A 17,500-nucleotide genomic window follows, 5' to 3' on the forward strand; every position below is an offset into this window, starting at 1 on the left:
CCTTTTCTCTTTCCTGCAACCTCTTTCTCACAGAAGAGCTGTTGCGAGCCTGTCTTTTTTTAGCGATATTTTCATGGCAAGTGCTCGTCTGAGCTCCAATATTTGGTTCCCCTCCCTTCTCCAAACATTCACTGGAAACACTCGTTTGGTTGTAAACAATGTGAATAATTTCCCCCACTCTTTATCTGTGCCTAAACCTAAACGAAGATTTCATGAACAAAGCTTCTTTCTAAGAACTGCACACCTTCCGTTTACCTGCTTTTCAAGCTAACTACAATATGGCCGTCTTCAAGTCCAATGTAAACAAGTTCTTGGTGAGCTGTTCCCCTTAATTAATCCAATTTACCAAATGTACACCTCTGACGATTGCTATGATATTGTTCTTTTGACCACTGTACACTCTATAACCCTTTTAACCCTTATCCTCGAGTGGCCTCTGGGCTTTGATAAGTAGTGATTCCTTTATATATATATATATATATATATATATATATATATATATATATATGAATGTATGTATAAGAACCAGATAGTCCTAAAATGGAATAATGTTGCCATATCTGAACAGGAACTGCACGGCGCTCCCTATCCTGCTTTGATAGAGTTAAAAACCGGCGCCGAAACCTAGTAGATGATGCCTTTTTCTTTTCCCTGCAACCTCTTTCACACTGAAGAGATAATGCCAGCCTCTCTCTGCTCTATCGTTATTTTTTATGGCAAGTTCTTGTCTGAGCTCTAATCTATGATGACCCCTCCTTGCCAAATTTTCGCAAAAAAAAAACAACCAAAAAAACACACGACTAGTTACAACGACTGTCAACAATTCTCACCACTCTGTGTCTAATTCTAAACGCAGATTCCATGAACAAAGTTTCTTTCATAGAATTGTCTCCATGTGGAACACAACTCCATTGGTTGCTTCCCAGCCGATTACAATATGGTAACGTTCAAGTCCAATGTAAACAAGTTCTTGTTGAGCCGTGCTCTTAAATAATCAAAATTCTACCTAATCTACACCATTGACGATTACTAAACTGTCACTTTACATCCCTTATCCCTTATCCTCGAGTGGCCTTCGGGCTTTGCAAGTGGTGACTACCTTGTAAAAGAATAGCACTTGTACTGTGATTCATGAAATAAGGACAGGCCTCCATGAAAATTCATATATATCTGATATGTGTCGAATCTAAATTGATAATTATTGATTAATAAATATACTCTCAATTCACGTTAGCACACCGGTTCTCGTGAGACCATTAAAGTTAAGCAACGATGAACCTAATTATTACCAAATGAGTGGCCATTTGGGAATACCAGCCGCTGTTTGTTAAAAGATGCCGACACCTATCTGCAATAACTTCAAAAACCTAACGTTGCCATCTCCTATAACAGGTATATACATGAGACTGGGATCTCTTGTTAATTTGATATTCCCTTTAAACTTCGTTCTTCGGAAGAAGCTAGTTCAAACCACATAGGATGAGTATCGATGGCTAACCTGCTCTATGGTGTTCATTTCTTTAAGATATGTGTTTCTAATTTATTTTCTATTTTAATTTGAATTTCATTTGAATATTAACATAATAAAACAACAATTCTATATGCGTATTAAATGCTAATTCTAAATGCGTATTATACCGAAAAAAATATGGTGTCTAAAAAAATATCATTCAAAGAGAACAAGGTCTTGATGCGTTTTTGCAACACTTGATATGTCTGCATATTCGGTGGAATCCATTTTGAATACCAATGCCATATATATATATATATATATATATATATATATATATATATATATATATATATATATATATATATGATTAGTTTTTTTGGAAAAAGAATTCCAGCAGAGTGCTCAATTAAAAGGAAAATCCAAATTTTAAGAGCGTACTTATATTTTGTGTACAGAAAGTTGTTAGTTGAGACAGGTCATTGGTACCGTCGGTTTCAAGCCCGATAATAAGGCCCGTTTAAGGTATCCTTATCGAGCTCTCTTCAGCCAATATTCGTCTATCTTATAACCGGAAGTGTGAAGTATATATACCTCGCGAATCCACGTTCAAATCTCGTTTTGTTTAATCCCCCCCTTTTTTTTTTTTTTTTTTTTTTTATCTATCTATATCTATCTATATCTATATATATATATATATATATATATATATATATATATTCGGGTAATGTAATACCTAATTTTCAACTTTGAATTATTTAAATTTAAGATCTAATTTCGAAAAAATGTTTTTTTTATATGAATCGATTTTAATTTGAACCCCATTTAATTTTAAAATCTCTTTCCTTATGTATAAAAACTTTAAAATCTGTATTGGTATCGGTTAAAAACTTAAAAATTCGTTTAATTATATCGAACATTTAAAAATTTCCAAAAATACGTTTAAAGTTTTAAAAAATATATTTTTAATTATATCGAATCACGTTTAAAAATCTCGAAATACGTTTAAAAATTATTTTTTAAAAACCCAAATCTTTCAAGGTTTGGGGAAGTGAGTATTTATCTATCCTAAGTGATTTCCCTAGTTTATTAACATTATTATATTTTTCTATAGTTTTAAATTCGAAATAGATTATAAATTAAATTTATAAAATATAATATATATATATATATATATGACATTAATTAAAAATCTACAATATAATTGCGATTAAAATCCAAGTTTACCGACTAATTATTTATGTATTTACAATTTTTTTTCCTTATATATATATATATAAAAAAACAACATCTAAGTGTTGTTCTTTTCATTGATCCAATTTATTAGGAGACCCTTCCTTCTATGTATGCAACTTTTCAAAGCTTCACTCCTCACATTTAAACATTTTAGAAATACTACATCCTCCGGTCCATTCATGACCCAAAAATAAAATGTTTAAATGTGAGGAGTGAAGCTTTGAAAAGTTGCATACATAGAAGGAAGGGTCTCCTAATAAATTGGATCAATGAAAAGAACAACACTTAGATGTTGTTTTTATATATATATATATATATATATATAAGGAAAAAAAATTGTAAATACATAAATAATTAGTCGGTAAACTTGGATTTTAATCGCAATTATATTGTAGATTTTTAATTAATGTCATATATATATATATATATATTATATTTTATAAATTTAATTTATAATCTATTTCGAATTTAAAACTATAGAAAAATATAATAATGTTAATAAACTAGGGAAATCACTTAGGATAGATAAATACTCACTTCCCCAAACCTTGAAAGATTTGGGTTTTTAAAAAATAATTTTTAAACGTATTTCGAGATTTTTAAACGTGATTCGATATAATTAAAAATATATTTTTTAAAACTTTAAACGTATTTTTGGAAATTTTTAAATGTTCGATATAATTAAACGAATTTTTAAGTTTTTAACCGATACCAATACAGATTTTAAAGTTTTTATACATAAGGAAAGAGATTTTAAAATTAAATGGGGTTCAAATTAAAATCGATTCATATAAAAAAAACATTTTTTCGAAATTAGATCTTAAATTTAAATAATTCAAAGTTGAAAATTAGGTATTACATTACCCGATATATATATATATATATATATATATATATATATATATATATATATATATATATAGATATAGATAGATAAAAAAAAAGGGGGGGGATTAAACAAAACGAGATTTGAACGTGGATTCGCGAGGTATATATACTTCACACTTCCGGTTATAAGATAGACGAATATTGGCTGAAGAGAGCTCGATAAGGATACCTTAAACGGGCCTTATTATCGGGCTTGAAACCGACGGTACCAATGACCTGTCTCAACTAACAACTTTCTGTACACAAATATATATATATATATATATATATATATATATATATTTAGATAGATATATATATATTTTTTTGTTTTGTTTTTGGTGACTAGCGAAATTTATCTACAGTATAATTCCTAAGGCGTATTCAAGTGTCTGAAATTTCCAAAATTATTTGCAGATATATGCCCTATAAAGATTGAAAAGACTAACGTTATCATGAAAAGTAAGGCAACGAAAACAGCCGAACGGCTTTTTCATAGCCCTTTTTATACAATAGCTGTATTATATCATATATATATATATATATATATATATATATATATATATATATAAAGCTGAATGCCTGTGTGTGTGTTTGCGTGTGTGTGTCTGGTCACGAATAGGCTCCGATATGGTTGACTATTTTAAAAAAATAGATTACATATAATGATAGAAGATGTATCGAGACACAGGAATTGGTATGTTTGATCTGGCAGAACGGTGGTTCATTAAAATTGTGGGGTCTGCGTTCGCACCTGGTCCACAAAGTATGGAATAAAAAAATTTAAAAATTAAAAAAAAAAAAACGTTTTGCCAGGGTTTTTGATATAGATGTACATAAGAATACTTTGATAAGTATGTGTTAACTTAAATAGGGATGTTATGATATAATTGTGGGATCTGTTTTCGCGTCTGGCCTCCATAGAATGGAAATAGGCACAAACTTTAATAAAGACTTTTCATATCTATCTACGTAAGTATACTTTGATAATTATGTTTCAGTTTGAAGAAATATGGTATAATAAAATTATGGGGTGTTCGTTCGCACCTGACCTCCATAGAATGGAAATATGTCACCAAGTTTAACAAGGCTTTTTAATATAGATCCACAGAAAATTGTGATAAGTGTTTCAGTGTGAACAGGTATGGTATAATAAATTATTGGGTTTATCTATTTTATTTTTACTTTCATCATATTTTGCTTTTATTTTGATACCCCAATATCCGAAGCTATCTCTTTAAAACCCTTCCTTTTTATAACCTATCATACTTTCATAAATCAGAGTCCATTTTCTGTAGGCTGTTTTTGAACCCCGTCAACGACGGGTACTTTTGCTAGTATATATATATATATATATATATATATATATATATGTGTATATATATATATAAATTTAAACACGCCGAGTTTAAATATATGATAAAGTGTTAGCTTTACTCATTTAAACCTGTGTAAATCTTGATGGCTCGCTTTTTCTGCGACCGAATTTCAAACAATTTGTACAGTTTATAGGTTATTTTTTTTTATTTTCGTTGATTAAAACAAAAGTTATAATAAAATTACTGGTTTTCAATAGTCTTCAGAATAAGTAAGAACGTGATATACCAATTCTTCTGATTGGCTGTTGGTTACCATCGCAACTTTTTCAACATTGACGTTTTAGAGAAGATTTCTTATGATTGGCTGTTGGTTCCTGTAGCAACTTGCTTGTTGTCTGCACCGTCATAAATCATAGCGGGAATGTCGCTCGCATGCCATCTTGTTTGGGTTATATAGGGAGAGTTAACAAAAGTTATAGCTCTTTCCGTACTGGGCCTGATAAACTATAGTTTACAACGTCGCCCGTTAATTCTCTTTCTTTCTTTTTTTGTCCCTATTCCTGTTTTTTTTTTTTTTTTACTTAATTACATCTTTTATTTGATATTTTTGTTCTGTTAATTTCTGGGTTTTTTTTCGTTTTTTTTTTTACTTAATTACATCTTTTATTTGATATTTTTGTTCTGTTAATTTAAGAAGTTGGTATTTTTTTTCTGGATTATTGACATAAAAAAGAAAGCAAAGCCTGCAAAAATCATGGATTACATAGAAAGATGTGAGCATGAAATATAACATGGTTAAGATTAAGCTTAAAAAAGCAAAATATAAAGCATTTATTGTATTTATTTGCTTCCCCACCAAAGCAAATTAGGCACAAGGCCGTTTTTAATGTGGGGTAAAAACCAGCTCCCCTAGAAGTAGGCAAAAAGGGGGCACTCTGGTTACCAAAAATAATAATTGTCCCAGTATAGAGGGTTTTCCCTCCATTGATTGGCACACATTACCTTAAGTGCGGCATCTGCAGAACAGATACTACACTTTGATCCCAGCCCGAGCAACTTAGGCACAAGGCCGATTTTTAATGTGAGGAGTGAAGGGGAAATGGGGACCAACTCCCCGGGGAGTATGGGGAGCTGGATAGTGACAATTGGTATGAAGGGTTGTCCCTACATTGACCAAGGTCTTATATGAGAGGTTGCCCCCACATATGGTTTTTGCTTGCAGTATCTGCCGGAGCAGATACTACACTTTGATCCCGGCCCGAAGGCCAAGATCAACAGAAAAAAGGCAAGCCTCTAATGCATTTATAACTTAAAATATTGCAGCATTATGAATTTAAAAAAAAATAGTTTAATACTATATATAAATTCTTAATGCTGCATTTTTTACGTCATAAAATAATATATTTTTTACTAGAATATATAGTCTTTTTCCTTTCCAGTTTTAATAACTAGTCTTTTTTCTATGTTTAATCTTAACCATATTACTTTTCATGCTCGCATTTTTCTATGAAATATATATATATATATATATAATTTTCAAAATATAATTATCCACTGACACGTGTTTCGTCGTCTACGACTCATCAGAGTGGCTGAATCTGATAAGTCGTAGACGACGAAACACGTGTCAGTGGATAATTATATTTTGAAAATAATACATATGCCGCTCCCCATTAAGCGGGTACCAGATTGGTCAATGGGAAAATTATTCCCAACAAGCATTTAGGTAAAAATGCGCTTTCGTATAAATACTTGAATCCATTCAAGAAAGTATCGCTAACAAAATAAATAAAAACATCTATATATATATATATATATATATATATATATATATATATATATATATATATATTTCGCTGACGAAAAACTAAGAGGCTACCTCCGTGGATTAAATAAAGTGCTTGGCTCAAAATTCCGTGCAGATTCCAGAGTTGACAGAAAGATTCCCGAGTTCGACATGATATAGATATAAAAGGTGGAAGAGTACATAATTGTTATATTGTGAAAATATTAATCAAAATTAGAACAATAGTCGGAAGAATCAAAATAATCCATAAAGACGGACTATTTCGCTGTATCACAGCTCGTCAATGTGTACCTAGTACCCCAACGAAGGAAGTTTCTAAAGAATATATAGTTCACAAGTGGATCCGAGTAGAACTTAAATTGCAGTAAGACGAAAAGACATTAGTTTTGCATTATGTTTTTTTTTTTTTTTGAGGTGACATGGTCGTCGACGAACCTACAACAGCTGGTATTTTAAAATGGTCACCAATCTAGTAATGGCAACGACAATCTCGTTTAACTGCGGCAACTAAACAGGAAATGTAAGTCCAGTCGCCTAGTTTACATACATTCTGCAATATGCAATAAACATATACATGGTTTCTAAAAATGTCCTTACACTTCCAATGACGACGCATTCTTTATTTTTAACCTAGAATGAAATAGAATAGCTTGTAATAGAGTAAGCATATTCAGTTAAATAATCATTTTAGCAAATGTTTTAATTGATGACAATATTCAGACAACGCTGATAACGCGCACTAAGAGATTCGCAAACTTATGAAGCAGTTAATAAGAAAAAAGTCTGAGTATATTGTTTGTGACACCCTGTACAGCGTAACCCGGATATAAGATACCCTGATATAGGATAAAACCGGATATAAGAAAGATTTTCTCTGGACCCAACTTTGAGCCTCTGTTAATGTACTGTGTAATCCGGATATATAATCTTGATAGAAGAACCCCGGTTTAACCCGGATATAAGAAAATCCTACTGCCCTAGAAGTATCTTATATCCGGGTTACACTGTATACGCATTTAAACGTGGATTATACGTTAAAATATTTGCATTTTTATGTCCTAATATTCTGTCTGCTTTACAAAAAAAAATAAAATAATAATAATAATAAAAGCTAATAAATGAGTGCGTTTGTGTGGGCGGGTGGGTGTCTGGTTGGTTATGGTGTGTCTACGCGTGCAGCTTTCCACGTCACGTGCCTGCGCTTGTCTACATGTGTTTGGGCGAAAACGAAAGAGTTCTGAAGCGTGGAAGGCTACGTGCCAGCAGGGTGTGAATTGTCTGAACAATCACGACGCTGAGTGACTCCATTGTCGGTCTGATCTGATTCATGCAAGGTGAGAGTAACCACAATGTCTGACGTCACGTCATTTCGGGAAGGATTTTGAGGGCGGAGAAGGAGAAAGCAGAGGAGGACGACATGTGAGAATGTAACATGACGTTTGGAGAGTAAAATGAAAGAGAGACAGAAGGAATGTATGTGTGTGTGTGTGTGTGTGAGGAGAGAGAGAGAAAGGGAGAGAGAGAGAAAGAAAGAGAGAAAGAGAGCGAGAGCGAGAGAGAGAGAGAGAGAGAGAGAGAGAGAGAAAGAGAGCGAGGGTGGGCAAAGGAAAAGGAAAGGTATGAAAGGGTGTTTTCTAGTAAAACCGGGGAACAATATCTGTATAAATTCCTTACAAAAACACACACAAAAAAATAATTTATGGCAACGCAGGGTTTGAGGTCTGTGATAAGTAGAAGGATAACTAGCCCGTCTATGTCAATGGATGAACGCATTGACCTTTATCACCTTCAGCCAACACCCGTCTCTCCCTACATGTCTCTCTCTCATTGTCTGAAACTCTCACTATTTCTTCATTTCTTTCTTTCCTAATCTCCCTCTCTATCTCTCTTTCTCTATCTCTCCCTCTCTCTGACAGTCCGGCGTTACCCGGTCGTACAATACGCTTAAACATGCTATTTTAATGTATGCAGATTGCGTATGTAATATTATAGAATCAATCCTCCATTGATTATTATATATTACGAAGAATAATTTGTTCGGTTGATTAATTCGCTATTTTTTTTTTTTAAAGACGAGGCGTTGCGAGCCTATCCTTGTTTTATCGTTATTTCCATGGCAGGTGCTCGTCTGAACTCCAATCTCTGCCCCCCTCGCCAATCTTTCACGAAAAACACCCGTCTAGCTGAATCCACTGTCAAAAATGTCCCCCTTCTTTATCTGTGCCTAAATCAAAACGTGGATTCCATGAACAAAGCTTCTTTCTTAGAACTGCACGCCTGTGGAACTCTGTTCCGTCTGCCTGCTTACCACCTGATTACAACTTGGATGTCTTCAAGTCTAACGTAAACAAATGCCTAATGAACCGCCCCCTTAAGTAAACACTTCATCAAATCTCCACACTAACGTACTGTACTTGCAATAACCCTTAACCATGAGTGGCTTCCGGGCCTTAATAAGTGGTGACCACCGTGTAAAAAAATAAATAAAATAATGGATAATGTCGTTGATTAAATGCCGTCTGTGTATATTTTCAATATTACGTCAGCTTATAGTTGGGCTTCACGATCTTAAAAAATAGTTTTTCTTCCTTCGTAGATAAAAAAGAATTTTTCGAAGTGAATAATTTTACGCTGTACAGGACAAATATTCCCCTGTACAAATTCTTTTGTTATCAATAAGAGAAGAAAGACTACTTTAAGCTCGGATCTTTTCGATTTTTCATCCTTATCGGATGGATTTCTGTACGAAAAAATTATCTAAGGACACATCCAGAAATATAAATTACCTTTGTGTAACATTTGCAAAAGATCAGTTCAGCTGTTTATGACCCAACGAGTGAGGAACTCACACACACACACACACACACACACACACACACACACACACACACACACACAAAGTGACTTTTATATATTAGTGAACATATATAATGTGATTCCTTTATATATATATATATATATATATATATATATATTCCAATAAATATTTTATCTGGCTTCCGCAGCAAGATCACTGCAGTATTAGTATTACCGAATCTCCATTACGAACGGTTACTACATTGTCCGATTTCTACTGTAAACACTTTAACCCTTATCCTCGAGTGGCCTCTTGGCCTTGATAAGTCGTGATGCGTATGTAAAAAAAAAAAAGTTCCGATGCCACGTGTAAGTTAATTTATCCTCAATCAATGTAGGGAGACCCAATTTTATTTTTTGCCTACTTCCAGAGTGCCTCTTTCTAGGCAGCTGGTTTCCACCACATTAAAAAACGACCTTGTGTCACATTTTGCTTTAGTCGTGAAGCGCATTAATAGTGACAGTATGTATTTAAGAAAACACTTCAGATCATAGAAGAGAAAATTAATTATCAAATATATCGGGTCATACTTGACGATAATCTCTCGAATTCTGCAGAGGATTTGAATGTGCCTAATGGTTGGATATCCCAGCAGGTCAACGATCCCAAACACACGACTAAGGCAACTAATACATGATTTCGAGAAAAGGACATAGAGGTATTAGGATGGCCAAGTCAATCACCTAACCTCAACTTAATTGAAAATCTGTGCCAAAAGTTGTAGTTAATAGTACAAAAATGAGATCCGAGGAATCTAACAGAACTTAAACGAATCTGCCAAGAAGAGGCGGATAAAATTCCAATTAACATTTGTGACAATCTTTTAAGGAAGTATCCCAAACGTTATGGCGATTAAATGCCATATTGCTAAATACTAATACTATTTTTGTGTCTGTGTTGGATACTTTCTGAACCCTAGATATGACATTTATGTAATTATCTAGTGAATGCGTAATTTTATATGATTTTTGATACGAGATTTGTAATTATCATAAAAAAATGCATTATAATAGCATTTGGTTATCGCTTTTGCTTTCGTATAATAAAAATTAATGAACTTTACTTTTTGCTTTGTATCCGATAATTATTGCACCCACTATATATATATATATATATATATATATATATATATATATATATATTAGCAAAAGTACCCGTCGTTGAATGGGTTCAAAAAAAGCCTATAGAAAATGGACTCTGATTTATGAAAGTATGATAGGTTATGAAAAGGAAGGGTTGTAAAGAGATAAATTCGAATTTGAGGTTATCAAAATCAAAGCAAAACATGATGAAAGTAAAAATAAAATAGATAAACCCCATAATTTATTATACCATACCTGTTCACACTGAAACACTTATCACAATTTTCTGTGGATCTATATTAAAAAAAAACTTGTTAAACTTTGTGACATATGTCCATTCAATGGGGGTCAGGCGCGAACGAACACCCCATAATTTTATTATGCCATATTTCTTCAAACTGAAACATAATTATCAAAGTATACTTACGCAGACAGATATGAAAAGTCTTTATTAAAGTTTGTGCCTATTTCCATTCTATGGAGCCAGGCGCGAACACAGACCCCACCATTTTATTATACCATCCCTATTTAAGTTAACACATACTTATCAAAGTATTCTTATCTACATCTATATCAAAAACACCTGTAAACGTTTTTTTTTAAATTTCTAATTTCCATACTTTGTGGACCAGGCGTGTACGCAGGCCCCACAATTTTAATGAATCAACATTATGCCAGATCAAACATACCCATTCCTGTGTCTCGATACATCTTCTATCATTATATCTGATCAGTTTTCTATAATAGTCAACCATATAGGAGCCTATTCGTGACCAGACACGCACACAAACGTTCAGCTTTATATATACACTTGTGCCCGATATTATTCATACCCCCCTTGAAAATTGAGTTTATTAGGTGTAACTTTAGTAAGAATTTATTGTTTACGTCCATATTGATACATATTCTTAATAAACCTCTTCTGATCATTTTCGTCATTTTAAAATCTCGGGATACTTGTAATAAAAGAAATATACAGCTATTTATAAAATCTGCAATGTTCAAAAATAATCATACCCCCTTATTTTTTCAGTATTAATCGAGTTTCTGACTGTTTGTTTTCTGTTTGATTCTTATTTTGAATGCTTTTATACAACCTTTGATTAATTTCATTTCGTTTTTTGCATTTTTCAGAAATTAAAATGATATCAACTGAAAACCAATAAAAGAATAAAAATTATTAGAATGGGGAAGAAAAAAGAGCTTAGTAATGATCTTAGGACTAAAATTGTGAATTCACATAAGGATGGTTTAGGTTACAAGTCAATTTCCAAGAAATTTGAGGTCCCTACAGCAACAGTACAGAGCATCATCAAAAAATTCCAGAGCCACCACACAACAAACAACTTGATTGGTAGAGGAAGGAAAAGGAAACTGTCTGCTAGAGCCACCAGGAATATTGTAAGAAGTGTTAATGCAAATCCAACAACCACTAATAAGGACATTTTAGAAAATCTGGAGTCTTCTGGCATAAAAATATCAAGGCAAACATTGCAAAGGACTCTGCATGAAAATGGTCTGAAAGGAAGAAGACCAAGAAGGACTCCATTGCACACCGAAAAACACCTTGCAGCACGTCTAAAGTTTGCTAGGACCCATGTGAATTCTCCAGAGTCCGTTTTCTCAAGTATTTTGTGGACTGACGAAACAAAAATTGAATTGTTTGGCCATATGGATGCTTCTTACGTTTGAAGGAAGAAAGGAGAAGCTTACAACCCAAAGAACACCATACCCACGGTGAAACATGGTGGTGGTAGCCTAATGTTTTGGGGCTCCTTTTCGGCTAGTGGTCCAGGTAGTTTGGTCAAGATAGATGGAACCATGAAGAAGGAGCAATATTTGGAGATACTCCAGAAAAACATTAGACAGGATGCGGAGAAGCTCCATTTAGGACCAAACTGGGTCCTTCAACAGGATAATAATCCAAAACATACTGCCAAAATAGTCAAGAAATGGTTTGAGGATAATCAAATTAATGTTTTGGAATGGCCTAGCCAGAGTCCCGACCTGAACCCTATCGAAAACCTCTGGCACATATTGAAAACTGAGGTTAAAAAGCGGAAACCTAGAAATTTGAGGGATTTGGAGAACTACTGCATTGAAGAATGGTCAAAAATCAGTGTTGATGCTTGTAAAAACCTTGTTGATAAATATCCCAAACGGTTACAGGCAGTTATTAAGAATAAAGGGCATGCTATTGACTATTAGTAAGAGAGGTATGAATAATTTTGAACTAGTGCCATTATTGTTTTTCTTTGTATAATGTTTCAAACTTGCATAATTTATTTATTTGTTGAGTTTAAATTAAATGCTTATGCTTGATTTATTGTTTGAAATCCCTTTAATATTGTCTACCTTCTGGTTTGAGCAATATTCTTATAGAAATCTCAAAGATCCGAGGGGTATGAATAATATCGGGCACAAGTGTATATATATATATATATATATATATATATATATATATATATATATATATATATATGTTATCACCTAGTGTGGTTATATACATTTAAGATTTTGGTGAGGCGTAAATAAAAAGACAAATGAGAAGACTATTGAATTTTCTCTGTACATATATTGTACCACGAATACTAAAAAAATTTATGTCGGTTACGATTTGTTATATAATTGAACTTTGTTGCTTTCTGAACAGAAAGAGAAATTTTTTCCCGGTATTGGTAGGATTGGAAATGGTTAAATAATTATTATTCTGTATTGCGTGTAGATTTTTAGTTTCAGACTGAAATATCTAGTTAATTGTCTGTAATATTAATAAATAAAAAAATGTTGGTTGAAATGTATAATGTAAATTGTGATGCATTGATACATGTATGTATTTGTTTTGGGAAGCTCCGCGCTTTACATTAATAAAATTAAGAGAAAAAAAAAACAGAGATTAAAGTAAGAGATATTGCGGGCCAGTGCATGATTTAGGGTTAAGAGATAGGGAGGGATGTGTTACATGGCGGCAAATTATTTTATTATTTTCTGCGGAGTGATTTGCGAAAAAAAAATGTTTATTTTTACAACCTCGGGAAGAGATCAACGTAGAACGGAAATGAAAATGTTCCAAGCATGGAAATCCGTATTCCGCAAGCTATTTCAGAAACACAATGCCTACTCCCTCATTTAGCGAAGAAGCGAATGTGAGCTTAAGAAATCACCACTTATGAAAGCCCCGAGGCCACTCGAGGATAAAGGTTACAGAGTGCACATTGGTCAAATAAGCAATATACAGTCCTGGTCAAAATCATAAGACCACTTAAGAAAGTAAGGGTTTACGAATATTATCGAATTTTTTTATCAAACAAATGGTTGAAACCATTGCCAAAAGGGAAAATATGATGGGGAAAAAAATTAAATCTGCTTCATTCGAAACCTTAACCCTGATCTAATAATTGTTTTTAGTAAAGTGATGCGAATTTGCTGCTCCTTGGTTTAATTGGGGGCATGTACGTCAAGGTGGCACAAGTGCTGTGACTTCATCAGCGCACATTCTTTTAAAGTAACTGAAAAACATGCACAAGGATGCTACATTGTGGCGATGGGACACAAGTTGAAGCCTGGACGATAGTGTGGGACCTAATTACGTTTGAGATTTTTTTAACTCTTTCTAAGAGTAAGAGAAGAGTGATGGAACATCTACTGTAATGTTGTGACCCTTTGGGCTGTGATCATAGCGGAGTATCTGTGTTAACTGTCGCAAGCAGGGCGAATGGTAAAAACATTATTATTATTATTATTATAATTATTATTATTATTATTATTATTATTATTATTATTGGCGGCTCACATGAAGCTTTCACACAAATCAAGAAAAGATCTGATTTGAGACCTGTGGTTTTCTCTGGAAGCTGAGTGACAAATAGTCTCCCCAGACGTCCAGCTCTCTCCACCTCCTTCGATAGCATTTGCAAATGAATTTGCGTCACTACAAAAGCCGCTTACCATTGATTTCTCGCTGGCAGTGATCATTGGTCTATACTGGAATTTGAGTGGCAATAGGCCTCCCCAAGGTCACAGTTCTCTCGCGCTTGTCCAGCGGAGGTCTGGTCAGTGCTCTTTCCTTGACCCTTCTCGGCTCATTGGTATCATTTTTCTTTTGGGGGAGAGGGGATGAACAGTGATGACATTGGAAGGGGGTGTGTGATGGGGTTGTAGAACTTGTAGATATGCAGCTTCAGTGTTCTTTATTCCCTGTAACGCTTCTTCATTATATTGTATTCTTGTATTATTCTCCACATTCAAGGGTTTTCCTTAATATTTCAGCCGTTTTCATTATCGTTAGTTGTTGTATTTTTGCAGCTATTCCACTGTTTCCATTTTCTGTCATTTTTTTTCAAAGTTTTTCAGAATTGTTCCTAGTGCTCCTATTATTATCGGTATTATTTTGATTTTCTTTATCATCCAAATCCCTTTTAACTCTCTGGCTAGCTCTGTGCATTTGCTTTGTTTCTCTTTTTCTTTCATACTCACCCTCACTTATTATTATTATTATTATTATTATTATTATTATTATTATTATTATTATTATTATTATTATTAATTGATTCGAGCGACGGCGGGTCGTTGGATCAATTATTATGAATAGAAAGATAAACAATTAAAAAATGCTTGACATATAATATAATAAATATCGCAAAAGGAATGTGAAAACTGAAAATAGATATAAACATGATTTTTGGGTTGCATGAACAAATAACTAGATTGGGGTTACATCAGCTGTTGTAATGAGACACGTGATGAGAAATAGATTTGGGGAAATTCTAAGCAGTCGTTGACTGGACATCACAGAGAACAGACGACTTAAAAGGGGGAGCTTGTCTCTCCATGACGCGGGGAGCGGCCTTATCTCAGGCAGGCAAGATGTAAAGATGCTGTAATCTTTGAAGATGTCAGGAAATCATGAAAATAAATGTTCGTAAATAATTCAAGCATATTTTTTGATACGTCCTCGTCAATCGTTTCCTGTTAGAATTGGTGCATAAATATTAAATTAGACACACTAGATGATCAACTAAATGATACAACGTATATTCATGCACACATTAACACGTGCATGAATATACAGAAAAAGATAAACCCCACTATTCAACGTTTACGCCGTTATGGAATATATTCATATACACATTACACAACAGACTCCTGTTTCGAGACCGATAATATAACAGTACTCCATTTTTATTATAAGTACTTCTAACTGATTATTATTATTATTATTATTATTATTATTATTATTATTATTATTATTATTATTTACTCGCTGGGGATAGTCACACAGGCCACCAACAAAAATTTCTCTTTGAGAACAACTTGTGGCATTCTCTAGAGTCTAAGTTACAGTAAGTCTCCCCATATTTCCAGTACTCTCCACCTCTTTTAATAATCATTTCAGATGGATTTGCGTTATTGTAGCAACCACTTACCATTGATTTCTCGTTAGCGGTGATCATTGGTCTAAACTGGAAATTGGGCGGCAAAATCTGGTCAGTGGTATCTCTACTTGGTCTTTCCTTTCTCCTTGACCTTCCTCGCTTTGGTGTGGTGTCAGTTTTTAGTCACACACACACACACACACACACACAAATCTAGTTTTTGTGATGCCATATATTGCATTGTTTTTTATATTTGTAGCAGTTTCTGCATGACTGGTTTGTGGCTGCAGCTCATGTGTATTAATATCTGCATTGAAGGGTTGTCCTTAAGATTTGCGGTGTTAGCTAGAGTCTGAGTGACAACAAGTCTCCCCAGATTTCCAGTACTCTCCACCTCTTTCGATCATCTTTGCAAAATATTTTGCGCTATCGCAACAGCCGCTTACCATTGATTTCCCGTTAACAGCGACCATTGCTCTTCACTGGAATTTTGGTGGAAATAAGCCCCCCCCCACAAGGTCCCAGTCTTCTTTGCACATTCTTTATTGTTTGTTGCGGTGCCTGTTTATGGTTACACCATCAAAAAAAAAGTTTTTCCATTCATGCAGTTTCAGTTTTCATAATTCCATGTGATGCTTCTTTGTGTTTTGCATCTGTAGCCATTTCTGTGTCCAGTTTGTGTGTAGTTTATGTGTTGTATTAGTTTCCGCATTCAAGGGGTTTCTTTAATATTTTTGCAGTTTTCATTATTGAAATTCGTTGCACCTTCTCGGCCATCCATCTGATTCCAATCTCCCCCCCCCCGCTTCTTTTTTCAAAGATTTTTGTATCATTTCTAGCACTCCTACTATTAGTGGTGATATTTTCACTTTCTTCATTCTCCGAATCCCTTTGAGTTCTCTGACCAGTTCCGTATATTTGCTCGCTTCCCATTCTCCTTGATTTTCACTCCGTGGCGTGCTGGAACGGCAAAATCTACAATCTGGCAGGCCTTTTCCTTCTTGTTAACTATTATGACATCCGGCCTCTTTTTTGAATGGGTTTATGCGTTTCTATATCCATGTCCCATAGGATCTTGTGACTTTCATTTTCCATTGCTGCTGCTGGTTTGTGTTTGTGCCATTTGTCCATGTGTTCAAGATGTGATTGTTTGCATAATTGCCATACATCGCCTTCCCCGATTGATCGTGCCTATTTTTATATTCTTTTGGGGCTAGTTTGCTGCATTCACTTATTATGTGGTTTATTGTTTCGTCTCTTTATCCGCAGAGTTTGCAATTGCTGTTTTCTTGTGTCTTGTTGATCCTTGCTTTGATGTGGTTGGTTCTAATTGCATTATCTTGCGCAGCTGTTGTTAGTGATTCAGTTTTTTTGTTAAGATTCCCTTTTCCTAGCCATTTCCAAGTGTTTTCGTTAGTCTCTTCTTTTGTAATCCTTATGTATCCTTATTATGGGCTCTCAAGGAGCTTTCACACAGGTTATCAAAGATCTCGTTGAATACAGCCTA

Source organism: Euprymna scolopes, chromosome 28 (genome assembly GCF_053919585.1).
Source record: "Euprymna scolopes isolate OS-2025 chromosome 28, ASM5391958v1, whole genome shotgun sequence".
NCBI lineage: Eukaryota > Metazoa > Mollusca > Cephalopoda > Sepiida > Sepiolidae > Euprymna > Euprymna scolopes.